We start from the raw sequence: 9,895 nt of genomic DNA on the forward strand, positions 1-9,895 counted from the left end.
CCCATCGTACATCTCTGGAGAAACCTGAAAATAGCTGTGCACTGACACTCCCCATCCAACCTGACAGAGCTGGAGAGGATCTGCAGAGAAGAATGAGAGAAACTCCCCAAATACAGGTGTGCCAAGCTTGTAGTGTCATACCCAAGAAGACTCGAGGCTGTAATTGCTGCCAAAGGTGCTTCAACAAAGTGCTGAGTAAAGGGTCTGAATACTTATGTAAATGTCATAATGAAGTTATTAAGTTTGTATAAATTAGTAAACATGTCTTAAAGACTATTTTTGCGATGTCGTTATGCGGTATTGTGTGCAGGTTGATGATTTATTTATATTTTTAGCCATTTTAGAATAAGGCTGTAATGTAACAAAATGTGGAAAAAATCAAGGGGTCTGAATACTTTACGAAGGCACTGTTTACCTGTAGCTCACCATATTTGAAGAGGAGGTGATAATAACTGACTATCTAGGGTTCTACATGAACACAATTACCTCCCACTCCACAGCTGTGTTGGAGAGAGAAGAGAAATGTTAATATGTATATGTAATTGGGAGTGGCTCTGTTGCAGAAGACGCCGTTGCTCTTTCAGTTCCATCATATCAGTTTTGCAGTGACATTATACTGCCATCTACAGGACAGATCTCTCATAGCAGGCTCTGGTTTATAAGGAGTGCACTGTCCTCTTGTGGACAACTTTAAAAAGTTTAAACATGACATTTTCATTTTAAAAAATTAAAAGTATTCTGCAAGCAATAATTTTCCATTTTAAATGATTCATCATTGACCCTAAGAAAGAACTGACAGAAGGACACAAACAGAGTTAGAGATTCATTATGTTCTGGGCTGTGGACTGTGAATTTTGAATAATCACTACAGTTGTATGCCAATAGTCTTTATTTTAACTGCCTGAAAAATATGAATGTATGGCAGTGTATAAAGATGTGTAAAGTTCTAATCTACAGTTTTAAAGGCCCGATGCAGACTTGTTTATATAAATATTAAATTATTGGGTAACAATGAATTACCAGACTGTAATAGTTGTAAAGACTGTAAATGGTTAAAAAAAAAAAAGAACTTAAATAGCTTTTTAGCAACCAAAAAAGATTCTCAAGCAAGAATTTTTGCTAGGACTGTCTGAGAGTGGCATGAGTGGGGTGGGGGGAACTGAAAACTAGCCTTTATTGGCAGAGAGGTTTGGAACTCTCCTTGTTATTGGTCTATTAACTAATTTACAACCTGAAAGTCCACGTTTGCAAAACCTGCTGATTAGTAGGTCCTATGTAGATTGTATTTTCAACCAGCAACTATCAGGAAATAACACTGATAGTTTTTTCTCACACACTTGTACAGTGTTAGTTTCATCAGCTGTTTAACAATATGATACAAAACACAGGCAAAACTGAATTGTGAATGCACTGGGCCTTTAATAATTCTGTGATACTTGCAATTGTACTTTTATCTTCTCAGTAAGTGCACACTTTATTGACTTTGATGTTAATTATTTTGATGTGGGGTGAGAAATTAGGCATATTATGGTGTTTACAAAAATGTTGATATCCGAACCTGCCACAAGGACACATGAATGAAATGGATAGGTTACTCAAGTCATGTAATGCATTGGTTGCGAAACACACGCGGAAGTATGACGCTGTGTTCTGTTGCTTTTATTCTTGCTTTTTTGCATTTAGACAATTTAACACCCTTGTTTTTACCTGAAGGTAAGCATAACTCCCCTAATCTGTTTGTTGTTCATATCCCGCATCCCCATTGGTCGCACACATCGACGTGTAGAGGAAGAAACCAACTAAAAGCCAAGTGCAACAAGCCATGCAGTGGCACACTGTAGATGAAAGCGGGTTTTGTGTGGACCGATAACTTCACAAATTATGTTTCTTATCTGGATCTGGGCAGTTGAACAGACTATATGTAATAAGCCTAATGAAAAAACAAAGATCATAATTAGTCTACCGAAATGAATAGCCTCACTTTAACCTGTCACTTTAACTATACATTCATGTACATACTACCTCAATTGGGCCGAACAACCAGTGATCCCGCACATTGGCTAACCTGGCTATCTGCATTGTGTCCCGCCACCCCCAAACCCTCTTTTACGCTACCGTTACTCTCTGTTCATCATATATGCATAGTCACTTTAACCACATGTTCAGCCTGACTAACCGGTGTCTGTGTGTAGCCTCGCTACTGTATATAGCCTGTCTTTCTACTGTTGTTATATTTCTTTACCTACCTATTGTTCACCTAGCACCTTTTTGCACTATTGGTTGGAGCCTGTAAGTAACCATTTCACTGTAAGGTCTGTTGTATTCGGCACACGTGACAAAAAACTTAGATTTGATTTATAGCGTATTAAATTGCATAATATACATGCAGCAGTGAAACAACAGTGACACATGCTATAGCCTACAATGTTAACATTGCACAAAAAAAGTGACCGTTTCAAACTTGTAACAATGTGACCATCAAAATCATAGGTCTAACTGATCATGTTTGTGTTTTATTATTTTTTCATTTATGATTTTTAAAGAGGAATATCACTTCAAACAATGGATGTTACAGGTATGTGAAACTGTAAAGGCTACAATGTAAATCTGTCACGTGTTATTTTTTAGGAAAGCAGATGACATACATGTAACAGTATAATTTTAAACCATCCCCTCGCCCATACCCGGGCGCGAACCAGGGACCTTCTGCGCACAACGACAACAGTCACCCTCGAAGCATCGTTACCCATCGCTCCACAAAAGCCGCGGCCCTTGCAGAGCAAGGGGAATTACTACTTCAAGGTCTCAGAGCAAGTGTCGTAACCGATTGAAACGCTATTTAGCGCACACCGCTAACTAAGCTAGCCGTTTCACATCCGTTACATACAGTAGCCTACATACCAGAGTTACTGTACACACAGTCATCTTGTTCCTTCCTGTAAGAAATGAAAGCGGTAGGCCAAGACCTTCCTCAAATGTATTTGCTTGTCAGTATGAGGTTGTCATCTTTAGTTGACTGACTGCCTATACGTGTTTTTGTTATTACAGTATAATAAAGTCTATGCTCTGGAGGAGTACCACCATCGCCTGAACATCTTCACTGGGCATAAGAGGAGAATCCACTATCATAATGCAGGGAAGCACACGTTCTCAAGTAGGCTATGCATTTATTTATTTTAAACTATTTGTCCATTTCTTCCTGTTTTCCCAGTCACAACTTAACTCCCAATGTATTCATAATATAGCTTTATGTATGTTACAGGTATGATATCTTACAACTCTTGTAACTTTCCTTTTCCCAGTGGGACTGAATCAGTTTTCTGACATGAGCTTTGCAGAGTTTAGGAAGACTTTCCTCCTGACTGAACCTCAGGTACAGCTGTGAAATGTAATTACTAAAATGTGATCGTGTAGTTAACCCCAATTATAAGTCTACGAGCTTCCCTGATATAAGATAGCTTAATCAATAGTAACTGTTCATACATTTATCTTCATCAGAACTGCTCTGCCACCAAAGGGAGTCACATCAGCAGCCCTGGGCCATATCCTGGTTCTGTGGACTGGAGAGAGAAGGGAAACTATGTGTCACCTGTCAAATATCAGGTACTACTTTTCCCTCATAGGCTAAATATACCGAGTGTACAAAACATTAAGAACACCTTCCTAATATTGAGTTGCAACCCCCCTGTTTTGCCCTCAGAACAGCCTCAATTCATCTGGGAATGGACTCTACAAGGTGTCGAAAGCATTCCACAGGGATGCTGGCCCATGTTGACTCCAATGCTTTCCACAGTTGTGTAAAACTGGCTGGATGTCCTTTGGGTGGTGGACCATTCTTGATACACACGGGAATCTATTGAGCGTGAAACAAACTGCTCCTGGCACCTAATACCATACCCCGTTCAAAGGAACTTGAATCTTTTGTCTTGCCAATTCACCTTCCGAATGGCACACACACACAATTCATGTCTCAAGGCTTAAAAATACATCTTTAACATCTCTCCTGCCCTTTATCTACACTGATTGAAGTGAATTTTACAAGTGACATCAACAAGGGATCAAAGTTTTGACCTGGATTCACCTGGTCAGTCTGTCATGGAAAGAGCAGGTGTTCATAATGTTTGTACTGTAGTGTATATTCACAACAACATGACCAAGTCATTTCCCGATGGATTGGCTGTTTGCGGGTGAGTGAAAAAGATAAAAGAAGCTGTACATTTATGACTGTGCTGTGTTGATATCATGTTGAGTGAATGTGCTATTGTTGTGTTCTAAGGGTCATTGTGGAAGCTGCTGGACCTTCTACCGGCTGTCTTGAGTCTGTTACCGCTATAGCTACTGGAAAACTCCCACTTCTGGTGAGAACTAGCCCTATTTCTCTTGTATTTTCTACGGTTTCACACTATGTTTCACACTGTTTTTGGCAGTCAACCTACTATGTTCCTCTGTATGGTTTCATATGAAGCGGTACAATAGAAAGAATGGGTTGCTGTAGTTGAATTGGTTGTTGAATGGTTGTTGATAATAGCCTTATCTGTGAGTTATCATTCTATATTTTCCAGTCTGAGCAGCAACTGGTGGACTGTGCTCAAGACTTCAACAATCACGGATGAATGAGGTTGGTAGCCTACAGTACCATCTTAAAATCACATGAGCTTATCACTCCTGTCCTGCATGTGACTTCTATGCCTCCTGATACATAATGTAGCTATCTGTCTACAAAAACATCATTCAGATACTGTAATGTATTGGTTTCAGGGGACTCCCAAGCCAGGCGTTTGAGTATGTTAAATACAACAACAGACTCATGACCGAAGATGACTATCCTTACACGGGACATGTATGTATTTATAAATTATTCTTAGTGTAAAAAATGAAAATGTTAATAACCCAAGTAACAGTGTTATACTAGTATTTAATCCTTATGACTCACTTGTTTGGATTACTCACTATATACTTCTTTACCCCAATTACTTTCCGTAGGATGGCTCTTGCAATTTCAAGCCCGAGTTGGCAGCTGCCTTCGTGAAAGATGTTGTCAACATAACAAGTGTGAGAGACTAAAACTAAACGTTTTACAACCTCAATCTGTCCTAAACATTGTTTTCTTAGTCAGCAATTGGTATGTTGTTCTGTCTTCCGCCCTATAATAGTATGACGAAAAGGGCATGGTTGATGCTGTGGCCAGACTGAACCCAGTCAGCTTTGGATATGAAGTGACTGATGATTTCCTCCACTACAAAGATGGTGTGTACAGCAGGTGAGAGTAAGCCCAGTACACTCCGTTGTACCTTATCACTCCCACGTGACAATACATGTTGGGTGGCAGGATTAAAGAGCTTTGTGGGAATTGAATTGTGAACCTCCAAATCTTATCAAATAATGTGTGGAAGGTAGAAGACTGTACTTATGAGCCATACAATGTTGCAGTAGAAGACTTTCATGAGCTGTAAAGCTCCTTGCCGTTCACATAAGGTATACAAACTGCACATTTGACCCTCTATTACAATGAATTAACATGTCCTCCATGTGTTTTATAAAGTATTCTTTGTTTGTACTAGCACTACGTGTAAGAACACTACAGACAATGTGAACCATGCTGTACTGGCAGTGGGATATGATGAAAAGAATAGCACTCCATATTGGATCGTGAAAAACTCCTGGGGCACCAACTGGGGAATGGATGGGTAAATAAATCAAAAATATTCAGTGCTGTTGAACTTCCTTTTTTTACTAATGAACTATATAGATGCTTCATGAACACAGATCAGCTATTGAACACCCAGACATTGTAGGACATGTATACTGCAAGATACCTGTCTGACTATCTCCTTTTAGGGTGAAATTATACTGAACAAAAGTATAAACACAACATGCAACAATTTATATGTTTTTACTGAGTTACAGTTCATAGTAAGAAATAAGTCAATTTAAATAAATTCATTAGGCCCCAATCTATGGATTTCATATGACTGGGCAAGGGTGCAGCCTTGGAGGGCATAGGTCACCCATTTGGCAGCCAGGCGCACCCAGCCAATCATAATGTTACAGACAGATATACATTACATAGACATTACTGCAGTTAGCATGCCAATTGCACGCTCCCTCAAAACTATTACACGGAACAAAAATTCACAATTTTAAACGTGGCCTTTTATTGTCCCCAGCACAAGGTGCACCTGTGTAATGATCATGCTGTTTAATAATTTTCTTGATATGCCACACTTGTCAGGTGAATGGATTATCTTGGCAAATGAGAAATTCTCACTAACAGGGATATAAACAAATTTGTGCACAGAATTTGAGAGAAATAAGCTTTTTGTGCATATGGAACATTTCTGGGATTTTTTACTTCATCTTATGGGACCAACACTTTACATGATAAGTTTATTTATTTATTATTATTTTTTAAACCCATTTTCCTCCCCAATTTTGTGGTATCCAATTGGTAGTTACAGTCTTGTCTCATCACTGCAACTCCCGTACGGACTCGGGAGAGGCGAAGGTTGAGAACCGTGAGAACCCAACCAAGCCGCACTGCTTCTTGACACAATGCCCACTTAACCCGGAAGCCAGCTGCACAAATGTGTCGGAGGAAACACCATACACCTGGCGACCGTGTCAGCGTGCACTGCTCCAAGGTCTGCCACAGGAGTCGCTAGTGCGCGGTGGGACAAGGACATCCCTGCCGGCCAAACCCTCCCCTAACCCGGACGACGATGGGCCAACTGTGCGCCGCCCCATGGGTCTCCCGTTTGCTGCCAGCTGTGACAGAGCCTGGACTCGAACCCAGAATCCCTAGATGCGTTTGTATTTTTGCTCAGTGTAATAGTTTTGAGGGAACATGCAATTGGCATGCTGACTGCAGGAATGTCCACCAGAGCTGTTGCCAGAGAATTGAATGTTCATTTCGCTATCATAAACCGCATCCATCATCATTTTAGAGAATTTGGCAGAACTTCCAACCTGCCACACAACTACAGACCACGTGTGTGGTGTTGTGTGGGCGGTTTGCTGATGTCAACGTGAACAGAGCGCCCCATGGTAGCGGTGGGGTTATGGTATGGGCAGGCATAAGCTACGGACAACAAATACAATTGAATTTTATCAATGGTAATTTGAATGCACATAAATACCGTGACGAGATCCTGAGACCCTTTCATCCGCCGCCATCAACTCATGTTTCAGCATGATAATGCATGACCCCATGTCGCAGGGATCTGTACACAATTCCTGGAAAATGTCCCAGTTCTTCCATGGCCTGCATACTCACCAGACATGTCAACAATTGAGCTGTTTGAGATGCTCTGGATCGACGTGTACGACAGCTTGTTCCAGTTCCCACCAATATCCAGCAACTTCACACAGCCATTGTAGAGGAGTGGGACAACATTCCACAGGCCACAATCAACATCCTGATCAACTCTATGCGAATGAGATGTGTCACGCTGCATGATGCAAATGTTGGTCACACCAGATACCAGATTTCTGATCCACACCCCTACTTTATTTTTTTTAGGTATCTGTGACCTACAGATGCATATCTGTATTCCCAGTCATGTGAAATCCATAGATTAGGGCCTAATGAATTTATTTGAAGTTGATTGATTTCCATATGAGTCTTTGAAAATGTTGTATGTTATGTTTATATTTGTTTGGTATAGCTTATAAAATATATTTTGTTTTGTATTTCCTCCTCAGATATTTCCTAATAGAACGAGGGAGGAACATGTGTGGACTGGCAGCCTGCTCCTCTTATCCTCTCCCCCCGGTGTGATGTAACGGGAACTCAGAAGAGAAGAAGAGAACGCCACAGCTACAGTATGAGAACTCAGGAAAAACAGGATACATGTTTTTATTCAGAGCACTGGAGTGGGCATCTCTGTGTTATTTGCATGGACATGTTTTTAAGAACTGTAGTTATACTGTTACAATATGAGTTTGACATTTTACAAGTTACTTATTTTAAATGAATTATAACTGGATCGTATTATGAAGGTTTGTACTGTATATGGTAAGTGGCTGGTCATGGTTAGTTAGTAGGCAACGACTGGGTAGTGAGAGTCTGAATCGTGTGCTTATGTAGCCACATATTGCTTCAGTTGAATGTGTAAGAGATCCTAGTTAGTACTAGGAAGCATCAACAATATTTTAGCTTCTCTTGATTTGACATTTTGATTAGTGTTTAGAGGTTTGTTACTTGGCATATTTTGTGTATATTAGACTGATGCTGCTGAGGGTTACTTTTTTTGCATGTAGTTTTGTAAAAAAAATATATATATATATATATATATATAGTACCAGTCTGTATATACACACACCTACCCATTTCTTTAGTTGTACTATTTTCTACATTGTAGAATAATGGTGAAGACAAACTATGAAATAACACATATGGAATAATATAGTAACCAAATAAAGTGTTTAAACAAATCAAAATATATTTTAGATTCTTCAAAGTAGCAACCCTTTGCCTTGATAACAGCTTTGCACACTCTTGGCATTCTCTCAACCAGCTTCATGAAGTAATCATCTGGAATGCTTTTCCAACAGTCTTAAAAAAGTTCCCACAAATGCTGACCACATGTTGGGTGCTTTTTCTTCACTCTGCGGTCCAATTCTTTCCAAACCATCTCAATTGGGTTGAGGTCAGGTAATTGTGGAGGCCAGGTGATCTGATGCAAAGCTCCATCACTCTCCATCTTGGTCAAATAGCCCTTACACAGCCTGGAGGTGTGTTTTGGGTCATTGTCCTGTTGAAAAACAAATTCCCACTAAGCGCAAACCAGATGGGATGGCGTATTGCTGCAGAATGCTGTGGTAGCCATGCTGGTTAAGTGTGCATTGAATTCAAAATAGGTCAGTGTCACCAGTAAAGCACCCCTACACCATCACACCTCATCTTCCATGCTTCACAGTGGGAACCACACATGGGGAGATCATCCATTCACCTACTCTGCGTCTCACAAAGACACGGCGGTTGGATCCAAAAATCTTCAATTTCGACTTGTCAGACCAAAGGACAGATTTCCACCAGTCTAATGTCCATTGCTCGTGTTTCTTGGCCCGGACAAGTCTCTTCTTATTGATGTACTTTAGTAGTGGTTTCTTTGTAGCAATTTGACCACGAAGGCATGATTCACGCAGTCTCATCTGAACAGTTGTTTACTTGAACTCTGTGAAGCATTTATTTATTTGGGCTGCAATATGAGGTGCAGTTAATTGCCGATTTCTGAGGCTGGTAACTAATGAACTTATCCTCTGCAGCAGAAGTAATTCTGGGTCTTCATTTCCTGTGGCAGTCCTCATGAGAGCCAGTTTCATCATAGTGCTTGATGGTTTTTGAGACTGCACTTTCAGGCTTGACTGATCTTCATGTTTTAAAGTAATGATGGACTGTTGTTTCTCTTAGCTTATTTGAGCTGTTCTTGCCATAATATGGACTTGGTCTTTTACCAAATAGGGCTATCTTCTGTATAACACCCATACCTTGTCACAACACAACTGATTGGCTCAAATGCATTAAGAAGGAAAGAAATTCCACAAATTAACTTTTAAGAAGGCATACCTGTTAATTGAAATGCTGGTTGAGAGAATGTCAAGAGTGTGCAAAGGGTGGCTACTTTGAAGAATCTCAAATATATTTTGATTTGTTTAACACTATTTTGTTTACTACATGATTCCATGTGTTTTATATATATATATATATATATATATATATATATATACACATATTCCTAAGAGCTATACCCCCAAAGCCATTGGCACATGAAAAGCAAAATTATAATGATCCCTGGTTAATTTGTTATAAACAAATGTGCCCCAAGCGATGTGTCTTCTGTTATAAAAAAATATAGTAACCAATCAGCTGCTGTGAAGTATCTTACACAACAAA

General features: G+C 39.8%; 1 pseudogene; it reads left to right on the plus strand.

The window, feature by feature from the left end:
- The first annotated feature begins 1,577 nt into the window (after positions 1-1,577).
- LOC118380063 (pro-cathepsin H-like) lies at positions 1,578-9,858 on the plus strand (annotated as a pseudogene).
- Positions 9,859-9,895: the final 37 nt, after the last annotated feature.

The sequence above is a fragment of the Oncorhynchus keta genome, unplaced genomic scaffold (assembly GCF_023373465.1).
Source record: "Oncorhynchus keta strain PuntledgeMale-10-30-2019 unplaced genomic scaffold, Oket_V2 Un_scaffold_3114_pilon_pilon, whole genome shotgun sequence".
NCBI lineage: Eukaryota > Metazoa > Chordata > Actinopteri > Salmoniformes > Salmonidae > Oncorhynchus > Oncorhynchus keta.